At 47.9% G+C, this 24,220-nt stretch overlaps 1 protein-coding gene across 2 annotated transcripts in view; it reads left to right on the forward strand.

Annotated features, from left to right (window-relative positions):
• GPATCH11 (G-patch domain containing 11) overlaps window positions 1-24,220 on the forward strand; it is a 69,953-nt gene that overhangs the window by 44,407 nt on the left and 1,326 nt on the right. The window lies entirely within an intron of this gene.

A 24,220-nucleotide genomic window follows, 5' to 3' on the forward strand; every position in this document is an offset into this window, starting at 1 on the left:
ATACAGAACCGTCAGTGACGCTCGCTCGCAGTCACGTTCAGAACGGGCTGTGATCAATAGATCATCGACATACTGGAGCAGGGCAGTGTCAGTTGGCATGTGAATGTTGTCTAGTTGTCTCTTAAGTGCTTGACTGTAAATACTAGGGCTTTCTGTGAAACCTTGAGGAGCGCGTGTGAACATATAGCTCCTTCCATTTAAACAAAATCCGAAAAGAAACTGGCTGTCTGGATGGATGGGAACACTAAAAAATGCGTTCTTAAGGTCGATTACTGTAAAGAACGTGGCTTCGGAATCAATGGCTGTCAATAGGGAAGAGATATCTGGGACAACTGGGTACTGAGGAATAATACATTTGTTAAGTTCTCGTAAATCAATCACTAATCGATATACTGGGGGTGCATTTGGATCAGTACGTTTCATAACTGGAATGATCGGAGAGTTACATACATTGGAGTCAGTTTCTACAACTACTCCTTGAACCATGAGCTAGTCAATAATTTTGGATAAGGCTGCTACAGCCTCAGGTGGCAATCTGTACTGTCTGATTCGTGGTAACACTACACCTGGTTTGAGGGTCACACGATGGGGTGTGATTTGCATGTAACCTACATCAGTTGGACCTTGCGCCCATAAATGCTGCGGGACATTAGACAGTCTGGAATCAAAATCTCGTAATACATAGTGACCCTTAAAGTCACGTAGGAACAGACGTATTCCCTCTGGGGAACAACATATAACTGCACCTAACTCTTTCAGTGTTTTAATGCCTAATAGATTTTCTGGACATGACTTAGTAAGTAACAGATCAGTAGTACGGGACAATGGACCTACTTCTAGAGTGACTGGCTTTGAAATCTCATTAACGATAGGCTTTCCTGAAAATCCAAGGGAAACATTTCTTGAGCCTGAGAGCGGAGCCCCTGGAACTTCGGCGTGACTAATTGTGGTCCTACTTGCCCCTGTATCAATCAAAAACTTTCTGTCTTTCCCTAATACTTGACTGTGAACATAGGGACCTTCTTGATCTACAGGTATCTCGATGAGAGGCAAGCCTACCTCCCTCTCTAGGCTGTTTCATGAATATGGCTGGTACTCTGGATACTCAGACTGTGCATACTGGTACATCTGCGATGTAACATGCTGTGTTGCAGCGATAGGCTGCGGTGCTGTAACTGTCTGTTGTGCATTCTGTGGCTGAGGAATCTGTGAAACTTGCTCTTGTCTAGGCGGACGTGGTCTTTCTTTAGTTTTACCGGTAGCTATGTTGTGTTTCAGAACTGCACACTCATTTATAAAATGACCTGGCTGTTTACAATAATTGCAGTTCCCTTTAACGGGAGCTGCAGGATGACTGGCTTGATTCGGACCCTTCTTCTGACTGTCTTGAGGAACAGATTGTGCAACTAGTACTTTCATTTTCGTGTCTTTTATACGTTTTCTCTCGTGTTCTTGCTCTTCCCTGATTCTATTCTGGTGGTACTGGAGCATCTGGGACGGAGTATTTGCTCAAATATAGAACATTCTTGAACCCGCATTTTGTTCATGTCTCACCCCCAGAAAGTAAATCATTCTACATAGACAGACAGAATCCGTTACGAGAAGTCCACCCAGTCAGAGGAGCGGGTGGCGAAATGCAACGAGTGTTTGTTTACACCCCGATCACAAAGATGGAACTCCTCGAAATGAAGAAATTAATTCCCTGTCATGATAAAGATCCAGCAGGGTTCCATAGAGAATTAAAAGACATGCTCCGTATGGGAGAATACACTTACCCAGATATCATTAAAATGTTAAAGGTTCTGCTACCCGCAGGGGTGTATGAAAAGCTAAAGGAAAAAGAATGGGAGGTGGGAGAGAAAAAGATAGATTGGGCAGTCCTAGAAGCAGAAGATAAGATACGTGTACCAGGTACTGGTCTAGGAGAGAAATGTAAAGAATTACCAGAATTATTGATTCAAGTTTTACCCAGATTATTAACAACGAAAAAGGAAGACTGGGATGCAATCTCAGCCTGTAAACAGAAACAAGATGAAGATATTAGTGATTTTTATTCTAGGTTTGAAAAATGCTTTAGTATCAACAGTGGCCTCAAGACAAGTAGTGAGTCATACCCTCACCTTTTCGTTACCAAATTAGTCGAGAATTCAAGCCCACAAGTTAAAAACCGAGTTCTGAAAGTCGAAAGCACCTGGCAAGCAAATACTCCGTCCCAGATGCTCCAGATGCTCCAGTACCACCAGAATAGAATCAGGGAAGAGCAAGAACACGAGAGAAAACGTATAAAAGACACGAAAATGAAAGTACTAGTTGCACAATCTGTTCCTCAAGACAGTCAGAAGAAGGGTCCGAATCAAGCCAATCATCCTGCAGCTCCCGTTAAAGGGAACTGCAATTATTGTAAACAGCCAGGTCATTTTATAAATGAGTGTGCAGTTCTGAAACACAACATAGCTACCGGTAAAACTAAAGAAAGACCACGTCCGCCTAGACAAGAGCAAGTTTCACAGATTCCTCAGCCACAGAATGCACAACAGACAGTTACAGCACCGCAGCCTATCGCTGCAACACAGCATGTTACATCGCAGATGTACCAGTATGCACAGTCTGAGTATCCAGAGTACCAGCCATATTCATGAAACAGCCTAGAGAGGGAGGTAGGCTTGCCTCTCATCGAGATACCTGTAGATCAAGAAGGTCCCTATGTTCACAGTCAAGTATTAGGGAAAGACAGAAAGTTTTTGATTGATACAGGGGCAAGTAGGACCACAATTAGTCACGCCGAAGTTCCAGGGGCTCCGCTCTCAGGCTCAAGAAATGTTTCCCTTGGATTTTCAGGAAAGCCTATCGTTAATGAGATTTCAAAGCCAGTCACTCTAGAAGTAGGTCCATTGTCCCGTACTACTGATCTGTTACTTACTAAGTCATGTCCAGAAAATCTATTAGGCATTAAAACACTGAAAGAGTTAGGTGCAGTTATATGTTGTTCCCCAGAGGGAATACGTCTGTTCCTACGTGACTTTAAGGGTCACTATGTATTACGAGATTTTGATTCCAGACTGTCTAATGTCCCGCAGCATTTATGGGCGCAAGGTCCAACTGATGTAGGTTACATGCAAATCACACCCCATCGTGTGACCCTCAAACCAGGTGTAGTGTTACCACGAATCAGACAGTACAGATTGCCACCTGAGGCTGTAGCAGCCTTATCCAAAATTATTGACGAGCTCATGGTTCAAGGAGTAGTTGTAGAAACTGACTCCAATGTATGTAACTCTCCGATCATTCCAGTTATGAAACGTACTGATCCAAATGCACCCCCAGTATATCGATTAGTGATTGATTTACGAGAACTTAACAAATGTATTATTCCTCAGTACCCAGTTGTCCCAGATATCTCTTCCCTATTGACAGCCATTGATTCCGAAGCCACGTTCTTTACAGTAATCGACCTTAAGAACGCATTTTTTAGTGTTCCCATCCATCCAGACAGCCAGTTTCTTTTCGGATTTTGTTTAAATGGAAGGAGCTATATGTTCACACGCGCTCCTCAAGGTTTCACAGAAAGCCCTAGTATTTACAGTCAAGCACTTAAGAGACAACTAGACAACATTCACATGCCAACTGACACTGCCCTGCTCCAGTATGTCGATGATCTATTGATCACAGCCCGTTCTGAACGTGACTGCGAGCGAGCGTCACTGACGGTTCTGTATTTCCTAGCCGAGATGGGGCACAAGGTGTCCCCTTCGAAGCTTCAATTCTGTGTCCAGCAAGTGGTCTACTTGGGACACTTACTGTCCAAGAGGGGTAGGCAGTTGACACCAGACCGTATCCAGTTAATAGCGAGTCTTCCTCAGCCCAAGACCCAGAAGGAGGTACGTGCCTTTATCGGCCTTACTTCTTATTGTAGACAATGGATTCCTCAGTATGCATTTCTAGCCAAGCCACTGATACAGTTAACGACACAGGAGGCAGCCGTATCGACTGTCCTCCCTTGGACATCTGAACATACACTTAGTTTCAATGAGTTAAAGAAAGCTTTATGTCAAGCTCCAGTTCTAGCTACACCGAACTACAGTAAGCCTTTTACACTTTTCGTCACTGAACGCGAAGGTACAGCATTATCTGTTCTTACACAAGATCAAGCAGGACAATACAAGCCCTGTGCTTATTTTTCTAGCACATTAGATCCTGTAGCCCAGGCTCTGCCTGCGTGCCTCAAGTCAGTTGCAGCCACAGCACTAGCTATCAGACAAAGTGATTCCATAGTTTTAGGGCACTCCTTGACAGTACAAGTCCCACACTCCGTGGAAGTTCTTTTAAACCAAACACAACACTTGACAATTGCACGTTTAACAGGTTATGAATTGACACTGTTCCAGCCACACATAGAAATCAGACGCTGCAACATCCTGAACCCTGCTACACTGTTACCATCAGTTAATTCAAATCCAGCCACACATGATTGCGTGGAAGTAGTTAACATTACGACAAAGCCAAGACAAGACCTGACAGATATTCCGTTACCAGACCCTGACCTGACACTTTATGTGGATGGTTCATGTATGAGAACTAGTACAGGAGAACTAGTCGCCGCGTATGCAGTGACTACTGACACCGAAGTTATTGAAACACACCGTATTGATACCCTGTCCGCTCAAGCAGCAGAGCTAGTTGCTCTGACACAAGCCTGTATACACGCCAAGAACCTGAAAGTTAATGTTTACACAGATTCACGTTACGCATTTGGAGTTGTTCACGACTTTGGAGTACTCTGGCAGGAGAGAGGTTTCATGACTTCTCATGGAACCAAGATTCAGCATGGTCTCCTTATTCAAGCTCTGTTAGATGCCATACACTTACCGACATCTATCGCTATCATGAAATGCAAAGCACATACGAAAGTTACTGACATTATTTCCCAAGGTAATGATCTAGCAGATCGCACAGCCAAGCTTACAGCCAAGCTTACAGCACAGACTCTAGACATTCCAGTTAACATGACACACACTCCAGATCTGACTACATGTATGACAGTTAAGGACCCCACCCAAGATGTCATAGATATCCAGTTACATGCTACTCCCGATGAAACCAAGAAATGGTCCGAACAAGGAGGGGTCCAGACAGATCAAGGATGGTTAACGAAGGGTAGAACCGCATGGTTTCTCCCCGACTCTATGGTTCAAGTCATTATTAATACCGCACATAGTCCAGCACATTTAGGAGAAAAAGCAATGTTAGACAGTATCCAGAACATTTGGTTTAACAAGCATTTACGAGCTGCAGCCAAGCAGAAAGTCCGTACCTGTATGATATGTTGTCAGTTTAATCCAGGTAAAAGTGTCCCGGTGGAACAAGGTGGATTCCAGCCCCCTGACCACCCTTTTGAGGTCCTCCAGATGGATTATATTCAGATGGAGCGATGTCGAGGTTTCAAGTATGTCCTTGTAGTTGTATGCGCTTTGTCCAGGTGGACAGAAGCATATCCAGTCCCAGATTACACAGCCGCGACCACTGCCAAGCAGTTGGTTCGTGAGTTTTTCCCTCGATATGGACTCCCTAGAGTCGTATATTCTGATAACGGTCAGCCATTCTCATCTGAACTGATGAAGCACGTTTCCCTGTTGTTGGGGTACCAGTGGAAGTTTCATTGTGTACGCCATCCTGAAGCAGCCGGTCTAGTCGAGAGACATAATCAGACTCTGAAAATTCGAATTGCCAAAGTATGTAAAGATAAGGGTGTGGACTGGCTAGTAGCTCTGCCAGTCGCTTTGTTTTATATGCGCATGGTCGCACATTCCAGATCAGGTCTGTCCCCGTATGAGGTCGTTTTCGGCCGCCCCCCTAACATGTGGGGTACTCCTAGACCCCGAAGTATTACTGATGTTTCATGTAATATGCTGACAGATTACCTAGCTTCCTTGATGTCTGCCCTCAACTCATGTCGTTCACAGGTTGCCGCCGCATTTCCAGACAATACCGAGGTGGCACCGCATGAGATCGTTCCAGGTTCGATGGTGCTCGTCCGGAACTTTGACAGATCAAGTCCGCTGGAGCCACGTTGGAAGGAGCCCCGTCAGGTCCTCCTCACCACCCGTACAGCTGTGAAATTGGAAGGACGCCGCGGCTGGGTACATCTTTCGCACGTCAAGAAATTCTACGGATTAAAGCCGGTCTCTAAGAACATTTCCCAGGATATCAAGACTTGTCAAAACATTGTTCCTAAGGACTGTCCCGCAAATGACATTGATACAACCCCTCCCTTGTTAGAGAAAACTCCGCAGCAGGAGTACAAGCAAAAACTCCGGTCTAGTAAAATAAGTCAGTCAGTTTGATTGTCTAAGTCCTCCCCTAGGTGAAACGGTTAGACTGTTTCTGACATGTATAAAATAGACCCCCATAGTGAGAGAGTTAGTCAAAACTCAAACCGATGTATCGTTTTTCTAAGTTTCATATTATTCATCAGCATAATGATTTCCTGCACTAGTTACGCATTTTTCCTGTGTTTTCCAGTTCCTCATGTAAATAAGCCTTCTAATGTTACAGTAGAGCACACGTTTAGTGATCTGCCTCCTCACGAGCTGTCCTACCGCCTCGCTATGCGCAATAACTCATTTATCCGCATGTTACATTATTCACACCAGACCAGCAATGCCACTAATTGTTGGGTGTGTGGTCGACTCCCCCCTTTCCAGACGTCAAAGGGAGTTCTGCCACTCTTTCCTTATCCTTTTTCACATAATGGTTCGTGTGGAGCATGGTCCACGTTAACGTCATCCTCAACTGATATGTCTTTTCTTAACAGTACATGTTTCCCAGACAAGCAAGGTCTCCCCCACAGAACAGGGTTAGATCTAGAAAATGAAGTGTATAATTTAGGTAACTATTCTTCGAATTTCATGGTCCTGAATGTTCAGTCTGATACTACTCCAGACTTACCTGCTATTTCAGTGTTACCAGTCAAAGGCGAATTATGTGTCCGTAATTATGGTTCCGTACATGTAGGACATAGTGATTGTACTACTATTATCCAGTATAGTGACAGTGGGAAATCTATTTTTAAAGCTTCACGTCATTCTTATTTTGTTTGTGGTCAAACTGCATATGTTCGTCTGCCCCTCGATTGGGAGGGAACCTGTTACATTGCCTTCCTACTGCCACCTGTTTTCCTAGCCCCACCTGACTACCATAGGAATTCCTTCCTAGTACATACTAGACACAAGAGAAACCTCCCGATTGTCGATTATACTGAGACTGCTGCAGAGCAATTCATTGATATTGATAAAGGTGTGTTCCCTTATTTAGGTACAGTTGTAAACAGTAAGCTAATCCGTAGGTTAACAAGAACCCTTGAAGCAGTAGTAGATGAGACTGCCTCCGCTCTAGGTAACTTAACCGAAGAGCAATCCTTTATGAGAATTGTCGTTTTACAGAATCGTCTCGTCCTTGACGTCATACTGGCCGATAGGGGCGGGGCCTGTAGAGTCCTCGGATCCAGTTGTTGCATTTTCATTCCAAATAACGCGCCGTCTGTTTATTCAGCTATAACCAGACTTCATAAAATTGCCCATCTATTACACCAAGATCCAGGCACCTGGACATGGTCCGGTTGGTTCTGGAATATAATTTCCGCCTGGGGATGGAAAGTCCTGTCCTTTCTAGGTATCGCAGTAGCGATCATATTCAGCTGCTGCCTCTGTATACAATGTGGCCCTGCGATTTGCGGCATGTGTGCTACCTCTTGTATTCCTAGTCCCAAGCCCCGTTCTAAATCTCGTTCCAAGACAATTCGAGATGAGCAAATGGTACTGTATGAAATGATAGATGGTATCATGAATATTGATGTTTCCTGATGGAAACGTAGTGACAAGGAGGGAATGTGGAAAAGTAAATTTTGTCATGTTCTGTGTCCCTACGTGTCATCCATCATATGTTATGTGTGCATGACCAATATGCATATGTTATTCCCCATGTCCGATTAATGACGCAATTATAGTTGTGTCCACCTCTGGTATGTCATTTCCCAGTCCTCGTGAATACTACGAATGTCAGGCCTATGTAAAGTTATGTTGCCACGTTTCTCAGTGTGCACGTTATTTCATTATAAAGTCCCCGTTTCCAGGCCTCAACAGGGCCCGGACATCAGATTCAGCTCCTGTCTCCTGAAGCCTCGCTGAGGAGCGATACAGCCCCCACCTGTATCCTCGACCTTTCACTTACTTCCTGCCTCGCAGTGCCCGGTGCAGCTTGGCTCTGCCTCTGAGTCTGCCAAGACTATGTTATGATTCCAGCTATCAGTTTAGTCCTCCTTCTCTGCATTCCTAAGCTACTGAACTGCATCAATAGTTTCCGTCATTGTCTAGCCTATGCGGCTCCCCGTTAAGAGAAATACTGTATTTAATGGTCATTTAATATTCTTCATCACGCACTACATGTAGAATAAATGCATGCTCCAGTCTTAGTCAGTTAGCTTCTCCCCTCATGACTCTTAGTTTATATCAACATGTTCCCTAAACATTAGATACTAGATAGGGTTTAGGTACATGTCGCTCCGACCCTCCAGACTTTAGTCTCTGCTCCTAGCACAGAGTTCATAGCCCCCAGCTTCTCCTCGTAACACGTCATTGCCAGTTTGCGCGCACCATCAGGTTAGAGGTCTCGGCTCCTTAGGTAGCCCCCTCCTATGTTTCCGCCCATTCATGACATATTCTGTTACGTTTGCACCACATGTCTATGTATACGCCCAGTTACACCTCTTTTTACTCTTATCTTTCGCGACTGCTACGCGTCACGTCTTCTGTTCCACCCACTGCTACGCCTACTGCAATGTAATGCTATGTGTTTACGCTATGTATATATGCTCGCGTATTGTTATTGAAAGTTAGCGCGCTCATCCCAGACCCAGCCCCAGCAGCTGCTGGGCCCCTGTCGTCCTGCTGGGCCCCTGTCGTCCTGCTGGGCCCCTGTCGTCCTGCTGGGCCCTTGTCGTCTTGCTGGGCCCCTGTCGTCCTGATGGGCCCTGTCATCCTATTCCTATGCAGGTTGTCCTGTTCCTGTCCTTATGCTGTATTAAACCTGCAAAAACTCCTACTACCTCGAATCTTGACTCTTATTTATTGAGCTATCTGTTATGATATATGTCTAGTCAAAAATAGGGTATTATTTATTTATTTACCACAAGTCCCTGGGCGGTGCTCCACTGTAAAGTCCATCCCCTGTAGGGAAATGGACCACCTGAGCAGTTTGGGATTTTCACCCTTCATCTGATTGAGCCACAAGAGGGGCTTATGGTCTGTCTGAACTAGGAAGTGAGTTCCAAACAAGTAGGACCTCAACTTCTTCAGGGCCCAAACCACAGCAAAGGCCTCCCTCTCAATGGCTGACCAACGTTTCTCTCTGGGGGTCAGCCTTCTGCTAATAAAAGCAATGGGCTGGTCTTGACCATCTTGATTAAGTTGTGAGAGCACAGCTCCCACCCCCAACTCAGAAGCATCGGTCTGTACAATGAACTGTTTGGAGTAGTCAGGACTCTTCAGGATAGGTGCAGAGCACATGGCCTACTTCAGGTCATCAAATGCCTTTTGACAGCTAACTGTCCACTGAACCTTTTTTGGCATCTTCTTGGATGTCAAGTCATTTAATGGTGTCACAATGGACCCATAGTTTTTCACAAACTTTCTGTAATACCCAGTCAGGCCCAAGAAGGCCCTGACTTGTGTCTGGGTAACTGGAGGAGCCCAGTCCTGTATGGTCTGGATTTTGCTCTCCAGTGGTTGAACCTGACCCCCACCTACTAGGTGGCCCAGGTACACAACCTTACTCTGCCCTATCTGGCACTTAGTAGCCTTGATAGTTAGGCCTGCCTTTTGCAGAGCCTCCAAAACCTTCTTCAGGTGGATCAGGTGATCCTCCCAGGTGGAGCTAAAGACAGCAATATCGTCTAGATATGCTGCACAAAAGTCATCCAGCCCAGTAAGGACTTGATTCACCAACCTTTGTAAGGTAGCAGGGGCATTCTTCAAACCAAAGGGCATCACCACAAACTGATAATGCCCACTGGGGGTAGAGAATGCTGTCTTGGCTTTTGACTCCTCAGCTAGTCTGATTTGCCAGTAGCCAGCTGTCAAATCAAATGTGCTCAGAAACTTGGCAGAAGCCAATCTGTCAATGAGCTCATCTGCTCTTGGAATGGGATGTGCATCTGTCCTAGTGACAGCATTGAGACCTCTGTAGTCCACACAACCTCATTTCTCTCTTTCCATCTTGGGTATGAGGTTTTGGCACAAGGACTACTGGGCTGGCCCATGGGCTCTCTGATGGCTCAATCACTCCAAGCTCCAACATCTTTTGCACCTCAGCCTTGATGCAATCCCTGACATGATCAGGTTGCCTGTAGATCTTATTCTTGACAGGCAGACTGTCACCAGTGTCCACCTCATGGGTGCACCAGTCAGTCTGGCTGGGTGTGAGTGAAAACAAATGCCTGTGGGCCTGCAAAACTTGTCTGCAGTCCATCTGTTGCTGGTCAGTGAGGCTGCCTGCCAAGGCTACTCCATCAACTGAACCATCATCAGGGTTCTGAGAAAGCAGGTCTGGGAGAGGGTCACTCTCTTCCTCCTGTTCCCCATCTGTGGCCATGAGCAAGCTCATGTCCTCCCTGTCCACAAATGCTTTCAAACGATTCACATGGAGCACCCTGTGGGGGCTCCTAGGGGTTCCAAAGTCAACCAAGTAGGTGACTTCTCCCTTTTTCTCAATGATAGGGTAGGGTCCAGTCCATTTGTCCTGGAGTGCTGCTGGGGCCACTGGCTCCAGCACCCACACCTTCTGCCCTGGCTGAAACTCAACCAGAACAGCCTTTTGGTCATGCCAAGCTTTCTGTAATTCTTGACTGGCCTCCAGGTTTTTGGATGCTCTCTCCATATACTCAGCCATCCTGGAGCGGAGACCAAGTACATAGTCCACTACATCTAGCTTAGGCTTTTTGAGAGGTAACTCCCATCCTTCCTTCACCAAACATAATGGACCCCTCACAGGGTGGCCAAACAAAAGTTCAAAAGGGCTGTAGCCAACCCCCTTCTGTGGGACCTCTCTGTAAGCAAAGAGCAAGCAGGGTAAAAGAATGTCCCATTTCCGCCTAAGCTTCTCTGGTAATCCTTTTATCATTCCCTTGAGGGTCTTGTTGAATCTCTCCACAAGCCCATTGCACTGTGGGTGATAGGGTGTGGTAAACTTGTAGTTTACTCCACACTCCTTCCACATTGCTTTTAAATAGCTAGACATGAAGTTAGTACCTCTGTCTGACAAAACCTCCTTTGGAAAGCCCACTCTTGAGAAAACTGCAATGAGGGCTTTTGCCACCACAGGTGCTGTGGTGGTCCTCAGGGGAATAGCTTCTGGATACCTGGTGGCATGATCCACTACCACCGGTATAAATCTGTTCCCAGATGCTGTTTGAGGATCCATGGGACCCACAATATCTATTCCAACTCTTTCAAAGGGTACCCCCACCACAGGTAGTGGTATGAGGGGGGCCTTTGTTGTGCCACCTGACTTACCACTGGCTTGGCAAGTGACACAGGCGCGACAAAACTCCTTGACATTTTCTGACATATGAGGCCAGTGAAAGTGTGAAACAAGCCTGTCCCACGTCTTGTTCTGGCCTAAGTGTCCTGCAAGGGGAATATCATGGGCCAAGGTAAGAAGGAAACCCCTAAACTTCAAAGGTATGACCAACCTCCTGGTTGTACCAGGCTTGGGGTCTCTAGCCTCTGAATAAAGGAGTCCATCATCCCAATACACAGTATGGGTACCTTGGGCATCCCCAGCAGCCTTAGCAGCAGCCTGCTGTCTGAGGGGTTCAAGGGAAGGGCAATCTAATTGAGCCTGCCTCAGGTCTGCCCTTGAGGGTCCCCCTGTCCCCAGAAACTCAACCTGGTCAGGTTCAAGCTCCTCAGGGACAGTCTCCTCTTGGACTGCAGAAACAGTTTCCTGTGAAACTTGATCCTCAACCTGGGGCAAGGTGGAAGGCTCAGCCTTTCCTCTCTTGCTCCTTCTCTTGGGTTGTGATTGGTCTATTGTTCCAAGATCCACCACTGGTTCAGGAAGGCACTTCTTAGCCTGAGTCCTTGTCACTGCAAGGACATGTGCTGAAATCCCTAGCATTTCTGCATGAGTCCTGTACTCCACTTCTGACCAAACTGAGCTTTCAAGATCATGGCCTAACAGACCGTCTACTGGGAGGTCTGCACTCACAACAACTTTCTTTAGGCCATCTACCCCTCCCCAGGAGAAGTTCCCAACTGCCACACTATGGGAAGTAGTGGAGTTGCTGGCATTGGTCACTAGGTAACTTTCACCTAGTACAATCTGTCCAGGGTCCACAAAGTCAGGTGTCACCATTGTGACACTGGCACATGTGTCCCTGTAGGCCTGAGCCAGTTTCTCATTGATTAAAGGCGTCTGCCTATATTTGCCCAGGTTACTGGGACTCACTGTAGTGGACAAAGCTAGGTCCACATCATATAGGAGAACTGCCTGAGTAGGGATTCTGACTAGGCCAGATCCTACTTCAGTACCCAGGGTTAACCCTACTACACCCTTTGGCTGTGTTACACCACTGTTAACTGTACTAGGGGGTGCAGGTGCTTTAGGAGCTGCAGTGGTGGGGACTGGATTTGTCTTGGTGCATTCACTGCCCCAGTGTGAAACTGATTTGCAGGTATTACACCAAGGCTTCTTTGGGCCATTATTCTTCTTTTTCTTGTTTCCATTTTGGGAACCACCCTCCTTATTATTAGTTTGGGGGCCTGAAGACTTCTGGTCCTTTTCTTTATCTTTCTGATTCCCACCCTTCTGGTCTGTTTTCTTCTGGTCACCACCTTGGTTCTGGGGTTTCTGCTTAATCCTTGTTCTGACCCATTTGTCCGTCTTCTTTCCCAATTCTTGGGGAGAGGTCAGATCAGAGTCAATAAGGTATTGATGCAACAGCTGGTTTGTACAGTTATTAAGGATCTGTTCTCTCATGATAAGATTGTACAATCCTGTATAGTCTGAAACTTTACTTCCCTGCAACCAACCCTCCAGAGCCTTAGTGGCACAATCTACGAAATCAGTCCAGTCTTGAGTCTGTGCTTTTTGGGTGTCTCTGAACAACAACCTGTATTGTTCAGTGGTTAGGCCAAACCCTTCAATAAGAGCACTCTTCAAGACAGAGTAGTTTTTGGCATCCTCAGGTCTAACTGTGAGGAGCCTGTCCCTCCCTTTCTCTGAAAAGGAGTACCATAAAATTGCAGCCCACTGGTCCTGAGGAACCTGCTGTACCATGCAGGCTCTCTCAAGAGCAGTCATCCATTTGTGGATGTCATCCCCTTCCTTGTAGGGGGCCACAATTTGTGTCAGGTTTCTATTATCATAGCTCCTGTCTTTTTCTCGAGGAATATTGCTGCCACCAGTGGCATCTAAGCCACACAATGTCTGCTCTCTTGCCAAGGCAAGTCTAGCTTGAGCCAAGGCTACCTCCTCCCTCTCTATTTGGAGTTTGACAGCCCTCATTCTGGCCCTATGCTCTATCTTCTGAGAAGCAGTCATACCTCTCTGAGATTCTCTTGAGGCACTAGAAATATGAGAGCCCCCTGAGGGACATCTCACTCTTCTGTTGCCTGGGAGAATGACATGGTGGGATCTGGGGAGGTGCTGGCCCTCTCCATTTCCCAGTAGGTCTAAGTTGGCCTGGTTAAGCCTGGCAACTAGGACCTGGCTACCCCTCTGATCCTGTTTTTCTGGGTCCTCCACATCTTAGTCCTCCTCCTCCTCCTCTTCCTCCTCTTCTTCTTCCTCTGGAGGGGTATCAGTTACAGGGGGGTTCACTCCATCTCCTGATTCTAAGGGAACTGCATTCGCCTTTTCTAAGTCATCCTGTTCTAGAATGGCTATCAGGGAAGGACTGGTGGGACTTCTGCCCCTTTTTAACCCTCTTGAGATGCACAAGGCAACCAAGTCTTTGTGGGTTAGTTTGTCATAGCTGGAAGTTGCCTGGGTAAGGTCAACTGTCACAGGAGCAGGCCCTGAGGCTTTTCCTGTGTCAGACATGACTCTAGTGTGGTGTAAGTGATGCACCTACCTACACTAAGTGTTTCCCTACTGTACCTTGCTAGTAAGTTGTAGTCAGGGTGTGCTAATCCCCTTTAATCTACAACTACTAAGTTCAGTAGAACTTAAATATGCTAAGCTTTTGATTTATATGTACCTAGAGGTACTTGATGTGATCTTTCAATTTGATAAAATATTGCAATGGTAAAACAGCAAGCTCAAATCCGCACCGCTGCTCACCAATGTGAGAAGTTGGCCTGATAGGTGATGTTTCCAATTCTGGAACCACCGGTTATCAGACCAAACAATCCCTTATGGTGTCTGGTTGTAAGTCAACCTTATTAGACAAGCTATCCTAGGGGTAGCATGGACTAAGCAGCCTAAAGGCTTAACTTAAGAGGTCGTGTTAAGCGAGCTGTTTTACCACATACAATCCTGTAATATCAAATGAAAGGACACCACACAAGTATATATTATAAAAATATATGTATTTATTACTAAAAACAATCCCCAGTATTCTTTATGAATAAAGGGGCACAAGCGTTAAATCAAAAGCACAGTATAACATACAAAGTTGCACAAATATGGATGAGGGCGAGGGGCCACTCAGACCATATACTAAACAAGTGGTATAAGAGATACCAATCGAACAGTGGTTAGGCCTAGGGCCTAGGGAATCGCTGGGAGCAGTCGGGACAAGCAGTGCTGATGTCGGGAAAAGCCCGCGGGATTCGGGTGCAGTGCAGAAAGCGCACGCATGCACCAATGTTAACCAAGGGTGCGTAAAAGTTGTAAAGTTAAAGTTTAAGGACACTTCCTCTGAACCTAGAGGAACAAAACTTAAGACACAGACCCTAGAGATGTGTACCAGTGTGGGAACACCGGCGGAGCAAAGTTACCTCACCCACAGGAAACGGGTGCACAGGGTCGAAGTTGAGTCGGGTTTCGTCACGCAGGCTCTTGGTGCTTGGAGCTGAAAGGGCTGCAGGCAGGGTGAAAGAGAAGTGTCCGGTGGAGTCCAAGGGTGGACTCAAGTCGAAGAGTACCTGAAAGCAGAGGGGACAGAGTCTGGGTCACTCAGCAGTGACCAGGGTGGAACCAGGACGGAACCAGGCAATGTCGGGCGCAATCAGGTGGTCGTCGAGGAGCTTCTCTCCGCTGTCACGTGGGCTCTGGGGCATCTACGACGTCCAGGAGCGGGTCACGATCTGTCCCACGCAGGCTCTCGCTGTCGGCTTCAAGATTGGAGCAAACAACACTTGGCAAAAGCAATCCACGCGGAACCGGGAGATTGCTTCTCACTCGAACCAGGAGGGTCAGAGTGGGGGCTCCTTTTCAGGGGAGCTGGTGCAAATCTGGAGCAACCAGAATCGCAGGTCGAATTTCAAGTTTCGTCGGCACAGGGGCCACAAGCAGGCTGGTAAGTGACCGGGCCAACGCGTTGAGCCAAAAGAAGCAGAAGGGCCCCACGCAGCACTCGTCGAGTGTGGAGGGCTGAACTTCGGTGCAAGAGTGGCTCAGGGTTGGGGCTTCTCAAACCCCGGTGTACAGCTTCGAGGGTCACTCGAGGGCTGCACGGTCAGCGTCTCGTGGTCTTTCCAAGATGGCGTGCCCCACGCTTCCGGTCGCCTCCACGGGTCTCAGCTCTGCAGGGACTGTGGATCGGGCTGTTAGAAGGCAGGCAAGGTTGATCTCGTCGATCTCTGTCGCTCGAGTTCCGGCGGGAACTGCGACAAAGCAGACGTCGATGGCTGGATGGTGCCTGTTTGCACAGGGTGGTCACTCCTTGACCACAAGGGAGATTCTTCGGGCTTCCACGTCGAGTAGGATGTCGAAGGGTCCAGAGTTTCGTTTCTTATGTTTCATCAGGATAATCTGAAGTGCATTGGCACTGCTCCCACTCTTATTCGAATCTGGGGGGCTGGATTACCTGCTAGGTCCCCTCCTATGGGTGGGACCCAGGAAGTGGGTGGATACACCCCCTTCCTTTGATCCAGGCCGCCCTGGCACGAGGGCTGGAGTGCCCCAGAACCGGTTTGGCCGGATTATGCAAGGGGCAGCCTTGTGCGCCCCAGGCAGTGTCTGGTTTCTTTCAAACCTCCCTGCTACAATCCACTATCTCCTGTCTGGGGGGGTGTAACACCTCCCTGCGACAGGAAACCCTTTGTCCAGGCCCCATTTGGCTGAGTTTCGGTCAGCTTCAGGGGGTCAGACTCGTGTCTGTGGCAGAGGCATCCATTTTGTGGATCCAAGGTCCTTTTAGAAATTAACCGCATTTAAGTAAAGTAACATGTCTTACCCCTCTAGAGGGGTGGAATGCTATCCCCGTCGCCAGAACTGGCGAGGGGATAGTATTCCAAATCGTATGACACCTTACACAACATGTTTTGATAAAGCCAAACCAAAGTTGCTATATAACCGCGAGGATTATAATGCACTTAAGAGTATATGGTATGGCATTATCCTGAAACAGCTTAGGGATTTGTTCCCGACAGCTGCAGACAGGCTCAGCTCATGCTAGAGCTCCATCTCACATTAAACCACGCACTCTGCCTCCAGGATTGATGAGGCCTTCCATAGGAGTGGCTCACAGGTTTATATGTGTCCAGATATAGGTTTAGACATAGGTATACTATATCTAAGCAAGGGGTGATTACACCACCTTACCCCAGCTGAGTGATCAGCCAGTTGTGTCAATTTAAGAACCAGCCAGGGGTGGCAAAAGAGATGCTGCAGCCCCTGGTAGGCCTTGGTGGCCCCTATGCCCTGGGCACCTATAGTGCAGTATACAGGGGCTGACAAGGAGTCCATTTCCAATTGTGGTATGTACCTATAGCACATGTATCAGTAATTTAGTGAGAGAACAGCAGGCTGGGGGTCTGATCAGCAGGCCCACAGCCTCAGTAGTCGAAAACCAGTGAAGCAAAAAGCAAAAATTTGGGGTGACCATAGGATAGCAGACCCTACTCTCCTACACTCATGAAGATAGTCCATAGCATTTTAGCAGAGATGATCTTTAGAATGGAAACAGTTATGGTGCATATATAACTTAGTTCCCTGAGATTAGGCGCTAGGGAACAGATTAAGGGGGCAAGCTCATATGAGAGGTCTGCCATAATTCTGGGAGGGCAGACATCTAAGGGAGAGCCTGACTTAGCTGAGACAAGAAGTTTTCAGAATTGCCTCTGGTGAAGAATCTTCAAATGTACTTAGGCTCGTAGCACAATTAGGGGGATGTGCACAAAAATCGAGCTCCTCACAGGCCTGATCAGGTGGGCTGGAGAAATTCTGATAAATCATTTAGATTTTGTCTTCCAAGTAGTTGGTCAAGGCATCACGGAGTGTTTGCAAAATAGTTATTTCTAGGGAGCAATCACCCGGATTTATGCAAGTATTAAGCAGTTGTTGTTTCTCAACGCGTTAGCGTGATGTCTGCATCTTTAGAAGTACATTGGCTTGATGCTATCACAACCATAACTTGGCTGCCTTGCACAAACATGATTATATTATATCCAGACGAGTCTTAATTTAAAATCCTCATGCACCTTAAGAGACCTTACATGAACATATCAGTACAAAAATTTGGAAAAAGGAGAAACAGGAGGAGTATTGTGTCACTTCAATAAATGAACAACTGTCTGACTCAAGGCGACTCTGCACGAACACGCTCGCACTTTATCCAGGACAAAGGCAGGAAAAGCACTTGATTTTTAACAAACCAATAATGCCATTAAACTGGAGCCGATTGTAATGAATACCGAACATGCTAGTATCCGCATTTATTTTTATATACTTTTAGCCTCTGTACTTTTAATAGAAATTGGTCAAACTATATTTTAATGCTAGAAAGAAGTGTTTGTTTACATTTAATGAACTTGTAATCTCTATTGGTCAAGCTGTGTAAAACATTATGGTTTTTATTAACTGAACTAAATATACTTTGATTTTTAAAGTATTAAGCAATTTAAACAGCGCTGTGGAGGAATTGTTAGCCTCTGCGACTTGATTTACTATAAACAGTTTATGGGCTTTCTTGATGTTGCGATGGTTCATGGTTAAGGATAGTCTATAGGTGTTCTTGTCAGTTATATGATTAGTCTGACACCACCTTCTTTCTTATCTCTTACAAAAGGCTTTCTCCATTTTTAGTTCTATTGTGCAACAAGGTGTGTGGGGTCCATGTAGCCCATTATCATAAGGTTTGAGAGGGGCTATTTCTCAAAAACTGAATTCAGAGCTGTGTCGTAGTCAGAGAGCGCTTGATCAACGTCTGGGGTATCTGAAGGGATACTGAACATTGGCTTCTTAGCCACCAAAACCAGGGTAATTTTCCGCCACTATCTAGACAGATTCTTGTAACATGTGTTTGTTTTTCCTGTCGCGTTATGAGTAGGAATCCGGAAGCAGATGAGTGTGTGCTCTGTCCTTTTTTCTCGTCCCTGATCGCTGTTCAGTGTGGGTGTTGATAGCTAGGTGCAGACAGCTCATACCTCTTGGTGCATCCGAGGGGGTAGCCCGCACTGTAGATCCCTCTGCTGTGAGAAGTATCACTCTACACCAATGGTCTTCAAAATTTTTAATGCTGCGCCCCAACAGGGAAAAAAAAAATCCTCGGAGCCCCCCACTCCGTCAAACGTTTTCACTATTATTCTATTAAACTGGCAATGTTTAAATATGACTTATTTAAACATTTGTAGGAAGCTGGCTCTTTGTGCACACTATACCTTACTTCGGATTAGTATATAGAGTTTATTGGATGCCCAGAGGCTTAAGTAGAATATACACATGGCTCTATTTGTGGTAGTGTGGTCGAGCAGTTCGCTTATCAGAGGGCTGTGTTAAGCATTTGTTGTACACAGTCATGGAAAGACATTTTTACACACTCAGACTAAATCCAAGATTGATATTTTTGTATAAAAGTTATTACTTTGTTATTTTTTTATTAGAACCATGAGGAACTCTGTTGCAGGTAAGTAACAGTTTCAAGTATAGCAGTACTTTTCAAACATACCAGGTATTCTGTTGTAAAGGCCTAAAAGTACTTTACAGGAGTTTTAAAAATACTTTGGCAATGTCAATCAAACTGTAGCAAACGTAGCAATGGTGTTAGACACTTAGTGCAATAGGCAGAAATGCAATGCAATCCTATGGAAAGAAAACAATTATATGCAGTTACAGGTAAGTACTCGACTTACACATCCTGTCTTCGGAGGTTTGGACCAACCCTGGGCATGGGTCAGATCAAGGTAGGTACTACACCACCAGCAGCTCTTGGGCGGCTGGGGGCAGAGGTCACTGAGCCCAATGCTAGTCAATGGAGATTGGGGGCAGCCACAAGAGGTACAGTTTGCAGGTAAGTGCCCGCTGTTTCAGTGCACAGACCCTGGGGATTAAAGCAAGCACAGAGGGGGCTACAAAGCAGTACCAGTCATACACCACCAGCGACACAGGTGTCAGCCGGGTACAAGGTGCAAATAAGCGTTGAGCTCCCAATGCAGGTAAAGCGGGATCTCGGTCGCAAAAAGAGGCTGCAGGCTCAGACCAGAAGGCTGGACAATGGTGACCAACAGCTGGGCAGGTAAGTTGAGGAATCGCCGGACACTTGGGCACTGTCTGCTGGGCTCACCAAAGTCGGGGAGCTGAGGATGCAGGGGTGTCTTTTGGTGTCAGATTTTCCTCACCGTAGACTATCACGGTCAGAGCGACCCTTCACAAAGAGGCTGCAGGCAGACATCTTTGTGGGGTCCAGGAGAGGTCAGCAACCGCTGGAGACGAGGTCTGGATCGCTGGGGAGACTTCACAGGACAGGTGAGCCACCCAGACTCGGGCCGAGGGCGTCGGGTGTAGAGTAGGCAGGAATCGTGGTTCCAGCTGGATCTGGAGTCCTTGTCGCTGGATTCTTCTGGACAGGGCCACTGTCCCCAGGAGATCTGGTCTTTGTTGAAGAGGGGGCAGTCTTCCTCGGGTTTCTCGAAGTCACTGGCCACAGGATAGGCGTCGTCATATGTGCAGGTTCTTTAGGCCAGAGACCGGCCAGTAGGGCTGGAGCCAAGTCTGCAGGCAGCTTCAGGCTTTGCTGCACTGCGTCTTCATCGTAGGTTGTATGAATCTGAGGATCAAGATACAGGGGTGTCCCTAAATACAGATTTTTTTTAATAGTTCTTTTTATTGAAAAAAAATAGGACTTGACAATCAGCAGGAATGCATACATTAGCAGTGATGATAAAATGATAACGCAAGGCAGGCAAGTGATACATCAGCACGTATTCAAACAGCATAGGAATCAAAGTTCCCCAGTTCTCGCCCCCCAAATTCCTGGTTTATTTCTTGACTGTGGGCGCTCACAGATCCCACCCCTATAGTTGTTCCAACTCTCTCAGATCTGAGTCGACTTGGCGGGGCACCCCCTGGCTTCATAAATTGTCTTTTCTATAATCGTGCACCAATCCATATCTTTACTCCAATCCGCTATACGCGGTGGGTCATCTGCTTTCCACTTGCGCACTATATTTCGCTTTGCTACCATAAAACCCAGAGTCACCCATATCTTCTCCTTAGCACTCAGCTCAGTTAGACCCCAGACATTTAACTTACAGAGCTTGATACTGCAATCAATCTTTTGTTCCACCACTTCCTCAATGCAGCCCGCATCCGCCGACCAGTATTGCTGGATAGTCATGCACTCCCAGAGCATGTGAATAAAAGTACCCTCCTGTCCACACTTTCTAGGGCTTTATCCCATGCGCACCAGCAACGGCCCGACTAGGTAGGTCCAACGCAGTATCTTCAATTGCACTAACCGAAGCCTGGAGGAAATGGCCACTTCTCTTGGGGAGGCCACCACCGCGGTCCATTCTTCGTAATTAAGCCCTGCTACGTCGTAGTCCTGTGCGCCAAGGAGTCGGAGCAGCAGGTCTGCCGTGTTATTAATTCACTTTTTATAATTAAGTGATATGGCTTTCTCCGGCAGATCCCCGTTCAGGACCCTATCCTCAAGGGTGGTGGATTCGGGTAGCGATTCCCCCCCTGGGCAACACTGCTAACAAAGCGTGCCTGATTTGTAAGTATCTAAAATACTCGGGCCGCCAACTAGTACTCCACTTGTAGTTGGGCAAAGGAAACCATGTAACCTGCCTTCCACAAACCCCCCACTTTCGAAATTCCTATCAGGTCCCATCAGTCAAAACCCTTTGTGTGAATCAGCGTGCCCAGTTGATCGGTGTACCAGAGTGGTGTGCTAAAAACTGAATTTAGGGGCGGTACAGGCAGGTAGTAACCAATGGGATATTTACCTTTTAGGGTGACTACACCCCTAGTATTTCCCCTCCCGTTGGGAAGGGGGCATTTCCTAATCCTATTGGCTAGAATCCTTCCATTCAAAATGGAGATTTCCTAAGGAGGGGGTGACCTCGGTGCAGGGCAACTTAGGAGTTATCCTGACTGAGGGGGACACACCTCTCCTGACCAATTTTTTCACCGACTTTGCCGCCAAAAAGTGGGGCGGGCATCTCCACTAACTGGAAAGGCCCTGGCTAGCATAACAAAGGGCAGGAAGCCTTTGAGGCTCACTGCCCTGAATGCTGTTCCTGCTTGGGGGTAGATGAGAAGCGCCTCATCCCAAACACGCTCTGTTCCTGACCCACAAGAACACAAGGGCTCCCACCTCAGGGGTCAGAAACATGTGTGTGGCAGGCTGGTGCAGACCAGTCAGCTGGGCATGAGGGAGTTTGCCGTTTGTCAGGGGGTATTTCTAAGATGTCCTCCGAGTACATTTTGTAATAAATCCAGCGCTGGCATCAATTAGTTTTTTATCCTGAGAAGCAATTACAGGGTGTGTGCATGCACCTTCATTAGACGGATGTTCTTACAAACTGTGTATGACAGTACCCCCCCCCCCCCATTCTCCTTAAACTTCATATTGAATTAACCCGTTTTTTCTTTTAGATTTCTGTGGCTTACATGATTGTATAAGATGTCTGGTAACATTTAGAGCATGGGTACTCACAAACTTTCTCTCGGGGGCCAAATTTACAGTGTGGTTTGTGTCAGAGGGCCGCACCGGTGGGGGCGGGGTCAGTGGAGGAGGTGGTAGGGCTAGAGCAACAAAAAAAACTGTGACCATGAGGTTGAACACAGGTCCCTGCAGCGGACGCCTTCGTCCACTGAGCCACCAGACCCTGCATATACACATCTCTCACTCTACCTCTAGCTCCCTCTCGCTCCCTCTCTCAACCTCTCTCTCCCTCTCTCTCTCCCTCTCTCCCTTCCTCTCTCCCTATTTCTCCCTCTGTCTCACACAGACTCTCACTCCCTCTCGCTCCCTCTCACTTCTTCTGTCTCCCTCTCTCTCTCTCCCTGACTCCCTTTGTCTCACTCACTCTGACTGTCTCACTCCCTCTCTCCCTCTCTCTCCTTCCCTCTCCCTCTCTGTCTCCCTCTCTCTCCCTCTCTGTCTCTCTCTCTCCCACTCTGTCGCCCTCCTCACCTGTCGCCCTCCTCACTCCCTCTGTCTGTCACCCTCCTCCATCCCTCCCTCCCTCTGTCTGTCACCCTCCTCCCTCCCTCTCTGTCACCCTCCTCCCTCCCTCTGTCTGTTACCCTCCTCCCTCCCTCTGTCTGTTACCCTCCTCCCTCCCTCTCCCCTCTCTCCTTCCTCTGTCTGTCACCCTCCCTCCTCCGTTCCTCTGTCTGTAACTCTGTCTCCCTCCCTCTCCCTTTATCTGTCTCCCTCTCTTTGTCTCCCTCTCTTTGTCTCCCTCTCTTTGACTCCCTCTCTTTGTCTCCCTTCCTCTGTATCCCTCCTCCCTCTGCCTCCCTCCACCCTCTTGCAGTCGCCCTCCCTCTGTCTGTCTCCCTCCCCCTGTCTGTCTCCCTCCCCCTGTCTGTCTCCCTCCCCCTGTCTGTCTCCCTCCCCCTGTCTGTCTCCCTCCCCCTGTCTGTCTCCCTCCCCCTGTCTGTCTCCCTCCCCCTGTCTGTCTCCCTCCCCCTGTCTGTCTCCCTCCCCCTGTCTGTCTCCCTCCCCCTGTCTGTCTCCCTCCCCCTGTCTGTCTCCCTCCCCCTGTCTGTCTCCCTCCCCCTGTCTGTCTCCCTCCCCCTGTCTGTCTCCCTCCCTCTGTCTGTCTCCCTCCCTCTGTCTGTCTCCCTCCCTCTGTCTGTCTCCCTCCCTCTGTCTCCCTCCCTCTGTCTGTCTCCCTCCCTCTGTCTGTCTCCCTCCCTCTGTCTGTCTCCCTCCCTCTGTCTGTCTCCCTCCCTCTGTCTGTCTCCCTCCCTCTGTCTGTCTCCCTCCCTCTGTCTGTCTCCCTCCCTCTGTCTGTCTCCCTCCCTCTGTCTGTCTCCCTCCCTCTGTCTCCCTCCCTCCCTCTGTCTCCCTCCCTCTGTCTGTCTCCCTCCCTCCCTCTGTCTGTCTCCCTCCCTCCCTCCCTCTGTCTGTCTCCCTCCCTCCCTCTGTCTGTCTCCCTCCCTCCCTCTGTCTGTCTCCCTCCCTCTCTGTCTGTCTCCCTCCCTCTGTCTGTCTCCCTCAGTCTGTCTCCCTCCCTCTGTCTGTGTCCGTCTGTCTCCGTCTGTCTCCCTCTCTCTCTCTTTCTATCTCCGTCTGCCTCCCTTTTCCTCCCTCCTTTCCTTCCCTCGCTCTCCCTCTGTCTGCCTCCCTTTCCCTCCCTCGCTCTCCCTCCTTTTCCCTCCCTCGCTCTCCCTCTGCCTGACTCCCTTTCCCTCCCTCCCTCTGCCTCCTTTTCCTTCCCTCCCTCTCCCTCTCTCTGCCTCCCTTTCCCTCCCTCCCTCGCTCTCCCTCCCTCACACTCCTTTTCCCTCCCTCCCTCACTCTCCCTCTGTCTCCCTCCCTTTCTCTCACTCCCTCTGTCTTCCTCCCTTTCTCTCACTCCCTCGGTCTTCCTCCCTCTACCTCCCTCTGTCACCCTCTTCATCTCTCCCTGCCTGTCTGTGCACGGGCTGAGACAGCTTCAGGGCACACACCATTGCAAAGACCAGGGCAAAGACCATTGGTATGTTAATGAGGCTTTTGTCTTTCACCTCTTAGCGCCCGGGCGCCCACAGAGCAGCAGAGTCTATGCCCTCAGTGTTGGCAGACACTGTAATTTTTTTTTTAACACGGGTAAATTGTCTG

This window comes from Lissotriton helveticus, chromosome 2_2 (genome assembly GCF_964261635.1).
Source record: "Lissotriton helveticus chromosome 2_2, aLisHel1.1, whole genome shotgun sequence".
Taxonomy (NCBI): Eukaryota; Metazoa; Chordata; class Amphibia; order Caudata; family Salamandridae; genus Lissotriton; species Lissotriton helveticus.